The sequence below is a fragment of the Rhinolophus hipposideros genome (assembly GCF_964194185.1).
Source record: "Rhinolophus hipposideros genome assembly, chromosome: 1".
Taxonomy (NCBI): Eukaryota; Metazoa; Chordata; class Mammalia; order Chiroptera; family Rhinolophidae; genus Rhinolophus; species Rhinolophus hipposideros.
In genome coordinates this window covers 104,314,142-104,331,367 of record NC_138047.1, presented here as the reverse complement: position 1 = coordinate 104,331,367, position 17,226 = coordinate 104,314,142, and positions in this window count along the sequence as shown.

Below are 17,226 nucleotides of genomic sequence, written 5' to 3'. Positions count from 1 at the left end.
TTTATCCTGCAGATTAGATTTGCAAATAAGAACTGTGGATTCTCTCTCCATTCTAAAAGATGCGTCTCACATACTGCACGGTGTTTCATTGAACCAAGTTTTAAAATGTGGAAATTAAAACTCAACAAGGGAAAAATCATAAACACTGCTTTAACCTTGAGAATTATAGTGAATGTGTGGCATTACAGGAATCGACAACGTTGACAGGAAGCCAGAAGATGGATGATGGGGTGAGATGGCTGATGGAGAGGTTGTAATTGTGGGTTATGTGAATATAATGTATGACGCTCAGGTAGGAATAGACAGGAGCTCTGAGATGTAATGCTGAGAGATTCCCCTACCTGGGCAAATTGGGGGGATCAAATCCTCAAATGATGGGGAGCTTCTCCTGAGCAACATGATGGCCTTAGTGTGTGACTTTAGACCAGTCACTTACCTATTCTCCTAGCTTCCAAATTAGGTTGATAATCTGTGTACAGTCACATAATGTAACAGCCATCTTTGAGAAAGTCGGAGGAAAGCCTGCATTTGCATACAAAATGGGGTTATTATTCACATCTCCCTTCTGCTGACTACTGTGCAGCAGGTACATTAAGAGAGCAAAACGAAGGAAAAGCAGAGGAAAACGGACTCCATCAATGGTGGAAATCTGATTATTCCAAATCAGCTCATTCTGAAAGGGATGGGGGGGGGCATCGTGTTGCATAGATTAATTGTTTCCAAACAGATTTCACTTTGAATGAGCAAAAAAGCAGAGCAAGACGGATCCATACTCCTTTCCAATAGTGAGAAACAAAATCTGAGATAAGAACAAAGCTACTAAAATTCTGAGCATCATCCCCCTAAAAACTGCTTCTACTAACGCATGTGAATTCCATTAATCTGCCCTACTGGAAAAATTTTAAAGATTCTGTATTCACCAATTTTAATCTCAATTTTAATGTATTTTAAAAGCATATATGTATATTTGAAACTAAGTCATCATTAATGTCATTGTCTATGAATTGAACAGTTTGCTTAGGTTCAATGAGTCCTTGCACAATTTTAATTCCTACTGATTAATAATGATACAGAACTTTTTAATGAAAGTATCCATGAAATAAATTTAAAAAGCTTTTTGGGTGTTCTTTGAAAATATTTAAGCATGAAGAGGAAGCAGTGGGTGGGGTGAATAACTACTACCTTTGATATCCTAAGGCAGGGATTATGCTCAAGGTTTTTCAGCAAAATTTACTGGTTATGGCCCCTAGGCTTTGATATAACACTCTATTCAATCTCTTTATCTCTAAAATGAGAGCTTTCTACCCAGCATCTAAGATCTGCTCTAGGTCATTTTTTTGTTTGTTTGTTTTATTTTTTATTGGAGAATATTGGGGAACAGTGTGTTTTTCTGGGACCCATCAGCTCCAAGTCAAGTTGTTGTTTTCAATCTAGTTGTGGAGGGTGCAGCTCACTGGCCCATGTGGGAATCGAACCAGCAACCTTGGTGTTATGAGCACTGAGTTCTAACCAACTGAGCCAACCAGCCACCCCTGCTCCAGGTCTTATATTCTGCAATTACACACTTTTTAGTATCTTCATTGTTGTTTCTGGGAATTTATATCCTCGATTACCCATTTTTCCAGCCCTGTGGCAGGCATATCAGCATGTTAGCTCCTGGCACCCTAACACTAACAATAACCTTATCAGATAGGTGTTACTCCTCCATTTTCACAGATGTGGATAACAAGCAGGGTGTGGTTATGTACATTGTCAAGGTCGCACTAGGTCAGTGGCAGAAGGAAGAATTTTAACTCGCTCTAAGTGACTCTTAAGCATATAATATCCCCAGATGCTAAATTAGGCTACCCTCTTAAAAACAGCATTACCCTTTATATTTCTCTCACTATGAATATCTATTTGGTATCTCTCACCTTGCCTGTTTTGAAACAATGAAAGATGTGCAGATAAAATTTGGTAGATTAGAAATTATTTCTTTGAGTACTTCTCTCCGAAAAGATCTTGGTCTGCCTGAATAATTACTGATGAAATTAATGTCATCCTGCTCGCCCTTAAAAGTGCCTGACATTCTTTCTTTGTGCCTAATTATTTTACAGATGGTGCTTTAATTGCAGGATGTAGGAGGTACTTTCTATAAATGCTTAACATTACAAGGGGACATGATCTGCAATCTTCAAATCATTAAACTTGCTACCAGGAATAAGCACACATTGGGGACCAATGACATTTGTCAAAGGAAGCCCATGTGTCCCGTGGAGGGCAGGAGGCCAGGGCCAGGAAAGGCAGTCTGATAATTGTCCTATGCTGAGTGTCTTTAATTATTTACTAGTCGAGAGATATGGGTGATCCAGGCCTTCTCTAGAGACATGGCTATTCAAAGAACAGGATACATAAAATCACTGAGTGAACTGAAATCGATGTCTAAAATAAATTCCCCAGGACAATTTTCAGGTAGTTTTCAGTCATCACAAAATAGAAGCTGAGGAAGCCCGCTGACGAGCACTCGACCAGGAATTACAGTGTGGCTATTCATCACTTGTCCACTGTCTCGGCCACACTAACATAAGCTCTGTGAGGGAAAGGGTTTCCTCTCACACTTGTTCCTGGATGTCACCGGCTGCCCAAAGCACCCTATGTCATATTGCATGTCATTAAATTTATAAATAAATGTCACTGGATGGGAAATCACAGATCTTGGTTCTAGACTGAGGTCCAAACCTGATTTTGTAGGTGGCAACGGGTAATTGTTAAGACCCCAATCAATAATTCAACGTCAACATTAGTATTTTGTAAGTGTAGTCTGTGGGTTACAGCATGTGCACAACAGGAGACATATTTAAAATTCACATTTTGGAATTTTACACTAGCTTGATAGGTTCAGAGTATCTAGGAATGGGGTCTTAGCATCTCACCTACAAATTCTTAAGCAGACCAAAGTTTCGAAAACAAACACTGCATTCAGTGACCTGACTCATTTGTTCATTAGTCCATTTCTTCAGTCAATACATTTTACTCACTCATTTGATCCATATTTACTGATAGGGAATATGTGCCAGGCACTCCTGTAACTGCTGGGGCGTCCAGTCTATACCAAACAAAATTCCTGCTCCTATGGAGCTTACAACCTATATCTCTGCTGGGAAGATACACTTTTTATTTCTGGTCTGGAAGAAGATGGAAGCTTCCATGAGTTCTATAGATGTACGGAAGTGAATTCCATACATGCACTTGGGAGAAGACTCATGCGCCTCAGATTGAGCCACAGCCTTGGCCAACATCTTCATTGCAGCTTATGAGACGTCTAACCGAGAGATTCCAGCTATGCCGTTCCTGGGTTTGTAACCTACAGAGCTATGAGTCAATACAAGGGTTTTGTTTTAAGCTATGGGTTTGTGAGAATTGTTTTATGGTCAGAAGAAAACTAATACAGAAGTTCATCACAGAAGGGAATTGCTTTCCATAGGGGTGTGACATGGTCTGCCTTTATTGTAGAAGTTGGCAGGCTACCTTGAAGGGATGGACTGAAGACATGCAGGAGAGCCAGTGGGAGGCCACTGCAATAGTCTGAGGGAGAGATGATGGAGACTTTGGCGAAGGCAGTGTTAGTAAAAATGGGAGAAGTCGTTGGATCATTCTAGCAGTTAGAGACCATTGGATTTGTTGATTGGTTGATTGATGTGGGGCATAGAAAAAGGAAGGATCTAAACATCTCAGCAACGGTTTTGGCTGGGTCCGTTGGAAGAAAGGAGGGGTGCTGATGTCCCAGAGAGAGTGCCAATGTCATCGGGAGAGTGAGAGTATGGATGAAGAGGATAAATCAAGTGTTAATTCTGAAACATATTAAGATTGAGGTACTCATAGTGACATCCAGAAGGAGATGGCAAACAGGTCATTAGATATAAGAATTTAGGGCTCAAGAGAATGATCAGAGCTGGAAATATTAATTTATGAGTCACTGGCACATAGCTTGCCTGGAACGAAATCAAATGGAAATCAGTGAGTGTTACAATTGACACAAAAGAGGAATGAGATCTTGTGTCTGATCCCTTAGGCTCTAAGCACGTACTCCAACCTAGATGTAATTCTCTCACCAAGCCCCCAAGCAGACTGAGAAGGTATCTAGAGAGGAAAGGGTTATCTAGGAACACAGTGCATCATGCAAATCTTTGTCTCTTTAAGAGACAAAGATTTGGACTGCTACACAGAGTTTTTATTAGATCAGTTGAGAGGTTGTCATAGGATTTCGCAAGCGGAAGTTTGGTGAGATCAGTGTCATCGCCATGATGGAGGCAGAAGTTGGAAAGCAACAGAGAGAAAAGTAAAAGGAGGTGAAGAGTTACATGCAACCATGTGGACAGTTTTCAAGAAGTTTGGCTAGGAAGAGACAGTTGGGAGAATTTGGTAACCGGAGCAAGATGTGGGTATAGTGTATTTGAATCTAATTTTAAAAGTAGATAATGCGTTCATATGGCTCATAACCAGAACATATACAAACTTATATAGTGAGAAGTCTCTACCCGTGTTCCCCTCTACTCATCCCCTCTACTCTTGCCAGTTCCCATCCTCAGCCCACTTCGATGGCCCCTAGTTTGTTTCTTATGCACCCTCATGAGTTTCTTATACATATATAAGTAAATCAAAATAACAGATTACTACCTTTTCACCCTTATCTAAACACAAGTTATATTGTCATTTACACAATTCTGTTCCTTGTTGTTTTTTTCACTTTACAATATATCTTGCAAATCTCTCCAATTCAGTTTATAAAGAGCTCCTTTTTTTCTCCCCACAGCCTCACCTTATCTCATTGCACCATCAATTATTTAACCAGTACTCAACTTGCTCCCTCAACTTGCTCCCAGTTTTTTTCTACTGCCAACAGGGCAACAAAGAATAGATAACCTTGTCCACGCATCATTTCACACAAGTTCATGTGCACAATAATCCACAAAGTGGATTCCTCAAGCAAGAACGTCTCGTACGTTTTATACTTGGTGTCATTGGTGGCTCGTTGGCTTGTTTTCCTGGCCATTTAAAAGATGGAAGCACATTGAATGAGATAATTACCGAAGGAAAGGATCTAGGAGCAAGTGGGTGTGAAGACACAGAATTGGCAGGGCTAGGAAGGAATCAACTTCTCCAAACAGAGGACATGGACTGACAATGGAAGGATGACTGATGAGAAGAAGTAATCCCACCCTCTCCTGGGCAAGCGGCTGACAGTTCTCCTGCAATAATTTCCCCTACCTTTGTGGATTTTGATATGAGGGCAGTTGCTAGGATCAGAAGCTTGAGCAAAGTGCAAACATGTTGAATTAGATGCTGTGGAGAAAACAAAATGGAAAATAAGAGAAACAAAATAATTTCCAGACAGCACTTTGGGGCAAATGGATGTGGGACAGTGTTGGCGTTGTTGCCTGCATGGAGAGTCAAGGCCTGAAAATGCAAGAGGATAATGGTCAGTTGATGTGGAATTGTTAGGGTCCGGAGTCAACCCCTCCTCAAGTGAACAGAAGTCACACAGCGAGGTTTATTTCCAGCTAGCTGGGGTCCGAGTATCTGCCCGACTCAGCGGGTTTCAGCAAGGACCCCAAACACTTAAAACCCAGGGTTTATATAGCATCTTCAAGGCACACAGTAATTAAACTACAGGATTTATACAGCTTTAAGGAGTATATGATAAACTGCAGGACTTACACAGCTTCAAAGAGTATAAGATAAGCTACAGGGCCGCTTGTCTCCTCGCTGTCACTGCCTACATCTTGGAATTTACAGTCAGGTTGTGTTTACGCTTGGGTTGTGTTTCAAGCCAGGGGCCATTAACCCTGACCTTAAGAAAGCAGTTCTCACCCTAACAGTCCCTTACAGAATAAGCTGCAGAGAACAGAGCATCAGCTTCATTCTTGTTTTCCCCCGAACTATGGTAAGCTTGGCACTATGGGAAAAACAGACACCTGCTGTTCCTTCTGGCCCTGCCACTTAAAATACAAGTGATCTTGGTGAAATTAATCCCCATAGTTCCAGTTTTGGTGTTTCTTTAAGAAAAAAAAAACATCTAGTATATATAAAAAGCTAAATGAAATAGAGGTTAAGGACAAATTTGTTTTGGGGAACTAATGCAATACTATCTTGTATATGAAAGTGATTTTAGACATGTAAAGAACTCTACATGCATTGCCATCATCCACTCAGAGTTGTTAATTCTATAAAGTTACACAATGTATTTGAGCGACTTGTAAATATTTTGTCCTCCAGGAAGTACAGGTTATTTCTGATCATCACATAAATTATGATGATCAGAACAGAGTTTGAAAATAAGTATTTATTTATTGTTTATGCATGCCTAGGTAGGTAGATAAATAACTAAGTGTGTTTTATCATATTTTTAAACAGAATTCTAATTCACAGAAAGAAGACAATTTTCTAAATTGTTATTACTACAAGAACTTTTTTTACTTTTAAAGCAAGCACTTGACATCCACTAATCTATTATGTTCCATTACTTTTGTCACATCCATTGTGAATGGGGACATGGATAGAATGTCTTTTTGATTCATTGTAAGCCTACCAGCCTAAAACTCAAGATTCTTCACAACCTGTCCTAGCTTCCCTCTTCCAAATCAATTTTCTTCCACTGAATTGCTTCTCTCTTCCTTGTCAGCTTCATTCTAGATCCTGACAAAACTCAGAATCCCGAATAATGACTCACAATATTTTCCTCATGCAGAATCTTTGCTCACATCAGGTTTGCTCAAACCACCAGGGTTCTCCCCATGGCCCTGGGAATTTCCAGCTGTGGGGTTTTGGGGACATGACAAAACCTCTTAGGGATTCTCCTTCCTCTGCTGCAAAATGGAGACCACAAACCCCGTTTCACATGCCTTGCAGAGTTGCCCTTCTGTCATTCTCCCAACTAATATTTACTGGTCACATGTAATGTGTCAGGCACTGCCTTAGGCATTGGGACAGAGCAGTCAACAAAGAAGACCAAGGGTTCCACCTATAATCTAGTGGGTAGAGAGAACAAGCACAAATTGAAAAATGAATTATAAAGCACCGTAGGAGATGATAAGTGCTGTCAAGAAAAATGTGGTAAATTATGGAAGAAAGAGAAGTGAACGTATCAAATAGTATTGAGGCTACTTTATCATACCCTCCAAAACTCACGCATGTACCCTCCATGCTTGCACACACACACAGAAACTACACTCACAAGTGAATATGCTCCCTCAGAGGCCCAAGGGCCAGTTTAGAATATAATATGCTGGATGCCACATGATCACATTTCGCAATTGCTCTGTGTCCTGATGTTTTTCAGCTGGGAAATTTGGAGCAGAGTGAAATGTGCTTTTAAAACAGCCCTGGAGAGAAGATGGGGGAAGTCAGAACTGCAATTACGCTCCTCTCTGACATTGATTGTGCCGGTTCCAGGCTCAAGAGGGAGTAGATCAGAGAGGGACAGCTGAGATCCGGTCCATTGTTCTGATCCATTCTAGCTCAAGCCATCTATTCTGTGGTTGCCTTTTCCTGTGGGAACTCAACTCTAAAGCTAGGGTAGGAGTAAAGCTTGCAGAAGAGTGGGGAAGGAAAAAGTGTGTGAAGGAATGAGTTCTATTAAGTTATATGCGTATATACTTTTTTTCAAAATGGCTGAAAAGGAGTTTTACTGGGGCCACCAAATGCTGACATTAGCTTTTATTTAATACACATTATGGCTGGAGACTTTTATTCCAACTTGAAAGGACTCTTACCAAAGGACATTGCCAGGAGAAGTCTGGCTGGTCGTGAGAGCTATTTGCTGATGAGGCTGGTAATTCGGAAATGTCCTTGGTTCCCAGGGAAGAGTTGAGCTTTTTAAGTTATGAAAGTCAGCAGCACATCTGAAAATCAATGGGCTTCAGTGGAATAACTCATTCTCATTTCTTATACAAGAAGCTTATATATAAACCAGAATACCAATTTGCTAATTTATATTGAGAGATATATCAAGTGGGTTATGAAATACTATTTATTGGTCAATGTACTTGTTATCCATTGACAAATCCATAGCAGAAATAAAATTATCATATTTTAAATGAGCATAGAGCCAGAGCAGAGCCAATTAGTTGGATTAAAATTGGGTGTTTTCGAGATGTGATGGATTACTGCTTCCATTCTACCACATGGACAGACCTGCTGCCATGGGCGGTCTATTTATTTCTATAGGATGTGATAGGCTCTCTCCTGGACCATGTTGAAAACAAATGAGAACATTCGTCTCAGTGGCTTCTACCTCTATAGGATTTCTGTTGTTATAGAAATCAGGCTGGGGGTCAAGTGTGTGTTATATGAATGTAACACCAGTTCATTACTTACGAACCGTACAGCCTTTTAGAAGTGCGTGTTTTAGAAGTAAATGCAGACGGTGGCAGGTATTCTAAATGTATAGATGACAATATCAGCTAATACAGGACTATATGTTAGGTAAAGTACTTTCACTCCTTTAATTTTTAATAATTATTATAATAACCTGATATTAGTTCCTATTATGATCCCTTTTGCAGATGAGTTAACTGATGCTAGAAGAGTAATGAGTTCCCCAGGTCTCCCACTTCTTTAAATGGGGGCTGCCTTTGAACCCCAGCTGGCTTGCTTTGAATCTCCACGATAGACTCATCCTCCTTTCTCTATTGCTGGTGCCATCTGTGTTTTTTGTGTTGCTGTAACAAATCAAACAATAACAATAAAGCAGTGGCTTCATTTTAGTTAAAAATCAAGGGTCAGTACCAGAATTATTTGTTTCATTAATACTTACTAGCAAGGTGGAAGGGCAGCTCTTTCCCTAGTCTGTCAATACAACTCTACGGTTATATAAACTTCACTCTAGGAAGTGATCATTTCAGCCACCCATAAAGTCTAGACAGATTACTTTCATTAGTACATTCTCCTCACCTCAACTTTCTCAGAGACTGCAGTCAGGTGAGTGGTAGCTGACCCACCATTTTTGAAATCTTCTCATGATTGGCAGGTCAGAATGAGCCTTGGAGTACAGCTTACCAGGTTCCCAAAATAGCTGCCTTCAGGAGGGAGAGGTTTTTTTGTTGTTCCCTTTCGGATTCTTTTTTGGATACTCATAGCTTCCTTCCACTGAAGAATCAGAGCCAAGACAGTGATACAAGTAACTGTCTGTTTAATTTTTTCTTAGTTTCCTCAGGAAATGTATTTAACACAAACTCATAACCCTCGTTAGTCTGATAACTCTATTTTACTAAGAAACACAATTAGATACATAAAGTCCTTGCATTCTTCCTATCTAACTTCAAAGTATGCAAGTACTAAACTGCAAAACTTTACAGTTGAAAATATAATTTAGGCTAACTTCTCTTCATGTATAGATGAAGAAAATAAAGTCCCAAGGCAGAGTTATTTGTCTAAAATCTTTCCATAGTGGAAGAATCAGACCTAAAAATTAGGAGTGTTAAATATTTGTCTAAAACTACTCAAGTGACATTACTAGTATTTTGAGGAATGTTTTTCATTAGTTTTTACTCAGAAGCTTTCCTGGGGTCATCAAAGTCCTTGATATCTTGTCATGGCTACTTGCAAAACCATGGCCTTCTTTAAGGAGCAGAATAAAATAGTATTTTGCTGAATTCTGAGATTTAGAGAGGCTTTATATATGTTGATCACAAACTCTGATTTTTCTGGCCAAGAGAAGATTCTTTCACTTCACGATGGTTTTAGGGAGAAGGATTGTTCTGAGATGGATTAAGAACAAAATGAAATCCTGAATAACACGGTAGAGCTTCTGTACTGGGGTGGACCTTTAATTTGGAAGATTACAGAGGTCTTCTGACCTCTATAATGCACTTATGTTTACTTCCAAAGTGCTGGTCAGATAAGTGGCAAGAGGGGCTCTGGAGATGCATTCTAAGTGGGAAGAGCTCATGCTCTTTCAAAGCCAAATGGGTACAAATCAAGGCCAGAGAAAGAAGTCATGGCATGGTTATTTTGGGCCATTTCTGTCATGGGTCCATTTTGTCTGAACTCTCTCCTTGCCTCTGAACCTCGTATAGAGTTGTCTACACCCCACGATTTCTGTCTCCAGGTCTCCCTTTGCACTTCTCCTTTCAATCACACTTGGCTTCTACCTTCTCTAGTCCACCTCTGTTGCCAAAGCCTGTGGTAACCCCATGCCGCTCATCCGAGGACCCTCATGGCTCCCCATTTTACTTGGGTGCTCAGTGACTAGTCCACCATGATTCTTTCTCTAGCTTTTAAACCACATGATTGTCTGCTATACTCATCAGTCACTCCTCAGTCTTTTTACTGGTTCATTCTCTTTCATTCTGTATGAGACGAGGAATTTCCTTAGTGCTGATTCTAGACCCATTTCTCATTCTATAGTCCTTTCTTGGAAATGTTCTTGCTTGACATGCTTTAATTTGCACATTTTAGCTGCAATGATTTTCAGATGTACATCATCAGCCCAAAGTTTTTATCTGAACCCTGTGTATCCAACTTTCCATTTGGATTACCCACTTGGATGACGAAGAAACACCCTGAAGTCTACGTGCCTATAACTGAACTCAGAGATCCCAAAACATATTCCTCCTCCAGAACACAGCTCAACCAGAACGGAAGGCTAGAACTCACCCTTCATTGTTCCCTGTCTCTTATCTACTTATGGAAAGTCCTATGAGATAACCTCCTCAATATTTCCAAGGTATATTCATTTTTCACTATCACAACTAAGTCCTTTTCTTATAGCTCAGTGCTCTATTCAACATATTTTTCCTTCACGTGAAATGTCCTTTCTCCCTCATGCCAAGGAAACACTCTTCATTACCTTTTATGACTCACTTCCGATATCTCATCCAGGAAGTCTTCCTTGACATTCCAGAAGGAGTTAGATGACTCCCCTTCTGTACTTTTATAGAACCTATGTATACCCCTGTTAGGTCATAGTGTGTAACTAGATTTTTTTGTTAACTAAATGTTTGACCCCTATGTTATGAAAGCCACAATCATGCTTGTATGCCCAGTCACAACCACAGTGACTGATAAGTAGCACATGTTTAATATCTGTTTGGTGAAATAATTAATTAATGAGTGAAAGCAAGGTTAATTAATGAGCAAATTCATTAATGAGAAAAAGGAGACTTGGAGGTAGAAATACTCAAGAAAGTGAGAATCTAAGTTTCTTGGTGGTAGACAGTACTTATAGAAAAAAGTCTGTTTGCTTACTTGTTTTGTTTAGATGTGATTGCATTGACTTTGTATTTTTAATGGGATATTTTAGAGAGAGGAAAATAAGTTAGGGCATAAAAGAAAAAAATGTGTACACATTTTAAGAAAGGAAAAGAAACTATTAAAATTGTCATACTCAATATATATTGATAACAAAAGATGAATACAAGTTATGTGTATACATTTTTATGGCACCCCTGGTATATGTCCATCATCATTATCAAAGTAAGAGCTATTTTGGAGGGGAAAAGGTGTTTTATTCACACTTTAACTCCTAGAATAAGTCTGGACACCTAACAGTATGACCCATATTGCCTGTAAAGTGAATGGGTGACGACTGTCGATGGAGCAGGTGTTCATCATTATGCCCGCTGTGCCAGGATTCCAGGAAGGAATCCAAAGTTGTGTTGTATACTATTTGGAGAATAGGCAAACGACTGTTTACAGAAACTAAAGTTTAATGAGCACTTATGTGCCCAGGTGCTTATTAAATTATCACCTCGCAGCATTCCTGTACATTAGGCATTCTATCTGTTTTGCAGAGGCTCATGTCGATCGAGTGACTGAAACGGCCTTTCATCCTGGGTAACTGTTGAGACCATGCCCCTCCCACTGCACTGACTACTTTCACTTAAAATAGGCTGGGCTTATGCTGGAATAACCACCTTACCACAGAAAAGCTTGTTTTTCACTCACACTGAGTCCAGGTGGATTGAACAACCCTCCCTGGCCGCTCTGTTCTGTGTGGTGACTCACAAAGGCAGGCTACTTCCATCTTGTGTGCCCACCATCTCGGCACATGACCTGCACTCAAAGCCCAAAGTGAGGAAAGAGATAGGAACATAGTGAGGCTCTTCTCCCCGCCTCCCCACACACTGATGGCGCTTACTTCCACTCACATCGTATTAGCCAGAGCAAGACACGTAACTGCCTAAGCACAAAGAGCTGATCAGTGTAGTTTATTTTGTGTGGCCAGATGGAAACCATGTCTAATGAGACTGGGTGATCGCACATAACAGCATGTCTCCCCTGTCCGGTTTAATACTGAAGTAAAAGTCCTGACTGTGGAAGAGGGTCACTGCAGAATCGGGAGGCTAAGTGGTTCATTTAACAACTAAACAGAACTTTACTAAATACGTACTATGTGTTCAGACTCGATTTGACCTACTGGAGACTCTGTGGTGAACAAAGCATAGATGTTTGCTGCAGTCATGGAATTGACATTCCAAAATGAGAGGCAAACACACATACAAAAATTCTAGAATGTAATGTTTTGTTTTTGTTTGTTTTTTTGTTTGTTTGTTTAATCCAAGAAGTACAGATAGGTGCTTACAGAGAATTTTCATGGAATTATGAGACACAAAGTTCCTCAGTAGCTAACTTTGGGGGTTGGACAAGTAAGTTCACGAACTCATCCTAGAAAAAGTGTTCCATACCTCGTTGCTGAATACCACTACAGTCACCTTCCATGTACTCCCCTTGGGAAGCGCCGACGCCAGTGCCTAGTCCACCCTTCAAAGCAAGTTTGGAACTCTTTTTCTGGAATGGCCATCAGAGCTGTCGTCGAATTACCCTTGATGTCCTGAATGTCATCAAATTGTCTTCCTTTCAATATTTCCTTTATCTTAGGGTAAAGAAAGAAGTCATTGGGGGCCAGATCAGGTGAGTAGGGAGGGTGTTCCAATAGAGTTATTTGTTTCCTGGCTAAAAACTCCCTCACAGACAGTGCCGTGTGAGCTGGTGCATTGTCGTGATGCAAGAGCCATGAATTGTTGGTGAAAAGTCCAGGTCGTTTTCATCTTTTTCACACAGCCTTTTCAGCACTTTTAAATAGTAAAGTTGGTTAACTGTGAAGTTGGTACAAATTCATAATGAATAATCCCTCTGATATCAAAAAAACGTTAGCAGCAGTGTTAAAACAAGTTCGCGAACTTAATTGTCAGATGAGTAGATTACCTGGTCAGCAAAGAGCTCTGTGAAGAGGTGATGTTTAAACAGAAATCTGAATGACAGGTGGAGCGACAATATGAAGTCAGGAGAAGAACCATCCTAGACAGGGAAAGGTCATCCCAAAGTCTTTGCTGCAGAAATAAGCTCTCGGTGGCCATAGAACAGAAAGTGGGTCACTGTGGATTGGGCATAGTGAAAAAGAATCACATGGTTAGATTTTGTAGCAGTAGGAAAGGATCCACTCAGGCAGGTTTTTTTTTTAAGGCAGGAAGAAGAGTTTTGAGTCTGATGGAAAACCACTGGGAAATAGTAAGCAGGAGAGTGACAGCATCTGATTTACGCTGATGACTGGCATAGTGCAGTCTTCCAAGCCTTGTGCATCCCTGAACCCCCAAAATAGAAGCTACAATGACAGACATCTGTGTGAGAGCCAAAGGCAATATCAGAGTTGAAAGATGCTAAGCTCCACATACTTTCAATGGGACTGTCAGAGAAATACATTGCTACTGAAAAATGCCAGGGTTGACAAAATCTAGGCTTGTCTGAAAAGCTAAGAGAACATTGCAGGTGTGTAAAATGTGGCCCTCATGTTAGCAAACTCAAGCAATTCCAGCTGTCACTAGACTGGTGGCACACATCTGGCGAAGAGTCTCAAAATGTGTTTACATGAATGAGAGATTGCATCAAGGTAAGTCAAGGTCATGGGATAAGATGTTTCTCCTCCTCATTTCACATGGTCATTCCATCCTGTCATTCAGATTTCTGTTGAAATATCACCTCCTCACAGAGCTCCTTGCTGACTGCCTAATCTAAGTTAGCTACTGAGGTGCTGTTTATCACCATTCTATGAAAATTTCCTGCAAGCACCTATCTGCACCTCTTCAATTAAAAAAATATATATATTACATTATGGAATGGTGATGGCTGAGCTCTACTGGTCCAGGCTCTGAATGAGACTGGGAGAGGAAAGATAAGTGGGAGACATTGTGGGATGACATTTTCATGATACTCAATGTAGCAATGTCAGCCAGCAGAAGCAGATGGAAAATTCTTTTCTGCTTGGGCTGTCAAAACTGCTTCATGAAAAAAGCTGCCACTGCAGATGATTTCGTATGTAGATATATGCAGTGATGTAAGAAGTAAATGGTTTGGGGCGTTGATTTCAAACCTTGTGTCCTGAGGCCCTAAAGTTCAAAGGAAGTGCCTCAGGAGCTGCCATGGTCAGGGGGAACAAGGGAAACAAGTGGCATTCTGATACATAGGGGCTCATTGCTCCATTTCATCCAAAGCTCCTCTTCATGTGTTATATATGAATAATATTGAGGTTCCATATAAAATTGTATTTGAAAGAAATATTCCCACTTCTAAAACATACATTTACAATGAAAGAAAAGCAAATTTGGAGACATAAGGTTGAAAACCATGTAAATTGCATACGTCTATGTGATATTTTATGCTACTTTGTTTAATCTCACAAATTTTAAAGATAGCTACTCCCAATCACAACTGAGAATTGTTGAAGGTTACATAGCCAATAAGTGGCCAAGATGGGATTTAAAACATATCTCTGACCCTAAACACCACACATCCTTCATTCATTATTCTGTTACGTCCTGTATGATTAGCCCATATGCTCCATTCACTAACTTTGTGCTGCCCAGTAGATATCATTCTCTGAACCTCAGTTTCACCATCTATTAAAGAGGAATATAAGTAGAACTTAGTAAAATCAATCTCATTATTTTGATGTTCAAGTGATACAGTATGTTTACAGGAAGAAACTAGCATAAGCCCAGTATTGTGTGGATACTTTTACATACGCATATACTGACTCATGTAATCAGAAGCCTTATGATGTGACTGATGATGCCCAGATAAGGAAATCGTGTACAGAAAGGTTAGATTAATCTTCTCAGCCCAAACAGCCAGGAACGCATGGACCCGCCGATATTCTGACGTGAGTCTCAGTTCATTCATCTGAACAGGCTTTTCCCTACTGACCATTATATTTAAAGGGTTGAATATCATTAAGTCAAGCTAATAAAATATGTTATGTGCTCCTATATTGACAACTACTCGTAGACTTCAAAAGAAAAGCATACGGAGAGTTTCCATGTGATGGGAAGTCAACAGAAGTCCAAAAATATCCAAATAGACCAAATTTAAGTATTCTTGTGCATGTCTGAGCGTTGTGTTGATGGAAAGATAACATTTGGATCACTTGATTAAAGAGACAAATATAATTTGTAAGTTCTTATATCTTTCATAATTACGTTTATTTCAGTAATAGCACATGTTGTATAATGAAGAATTTTACATATTTTAATTTGACAGTAATTTTCTACCTGACTAATAATAAAATGTAAACTTATTCAAAGTTTAGTAAATATTAATACAGTTTCATCTGAAAAGTCAATTTTAATATATTTACATATAAAAATTACAATTATTTTGTATCTAGCATCAAAAATATTTCTTTTTAAATATTCAAACTGATCAACAAAACTAAAAGCTAAAATATAAATTTGAATAATGAATATTATTTTTATAGCAGGATTCTAATAAAGTTAGTATTGCTTTATTTTTAGATTCATTTCTGTTGAATACTTTAAAAAATAAAACTTCTTAATTCTAGCATTCAATGTGCATCTACTTGCCAAATTAAAGAGTCAATACTATCCTCCATGCATATTATTTCTAGACCAATACATATAAATATAAGAGTGATATGAAATATTTAAAATTATAGATTGTTCTTTAGTTGCTATATGTAGTTGCCATGTGCAAATCCCATAAATGTAGAGATGTACAGAGCATTCTGCTGGGGCTTGAACATTGTGAATTGTAAGAATGAATGTTTGGATGTCTAGAGTTACAGGTCCCACTAGACTGGCCCTGAGAGAGCTGGATTCCAGGTTACTGAGGTGCCTACCTATTAAAATAATAATAACGATAAAATATATACACACATACATACATGTTCTTCCTCCTGATTATATGTATGTGTGTGTACATTTTCATGATACGAGTGAGCATCTAAATCAAGAGTCAAACTTTTTCTGTATGGGTCAGATAGTAAGTTGTTTGGGTTTTGTGGGCTGTATGGTCTCTGTTGCAATATTTAATGCCGCCGTTGTAGTACAAAAGCAGCCATATATAGTATGTCGGCAAGTGAAGTGAGTATGGCCCGATGTGGACCACAGCTGGCCAATCCTGACCCATGAGCTGTAGTATGCTGACCTTTAGAATGATATCCTAAAAGAAGTTCTCTCTTTCCCAGGTCTAGTTGGGTTACTGTGTATATCTGTGCCTTGTAAACAGAAAAGTGACCCATAGATTAAAACTACTTAATTCAATAAATAACTGGGTAAATTGATTCTTATTTTATTGATTTGTTATTTGATAGTAGAGCACAGTTAAAAAACTCACTTTGCATAATTGTCTTTATCAGAAAGACAGCTTGGTCACATTTTGTACACATTAGAGTTAACTGAGAAAATCTGTACCAATCTTAGGTGACCCGAGGTCCTCAAATTCTTTTATGGTAGGCCTCCTGCTTAAATGCCTGTTTTAGTTTTATTTATTTATTTTTTATCAATATTGGGGATAACAAAGACTTCTGAACTCTTAGTGCATACCCACTTATCTCAGAACAATGATAGTAAAAACATCAACACCACCACCAGTAATAACAGCTTAACACCAAGTGATTATGAGGTGCTCACTAGGAGCCTTCATATAAAGACTCACGTAGTCAGAAGAAGACCAATCTGTAAGCCTCTAGTGAAAATGTATACTCTGTAACATTCTCAGGATCCCACCCTGTGGAATATGAAGTACAATGGGGACAAAAGGCCAAGTCCAATCTGTCAGTTGCTATTTACTAGCTATACAGTCCTTCTGTGTACTTGCCTATAAAAACAGGATCATAAGAACAACTTACAGTGTTGCAGCGAGTACAAAATGAGATCAGATTTATAAAACACAGTTTTAGAAAAATGCAGGTACCACATAAATATTAACTAAGATATATTGTTTTCATTCTTT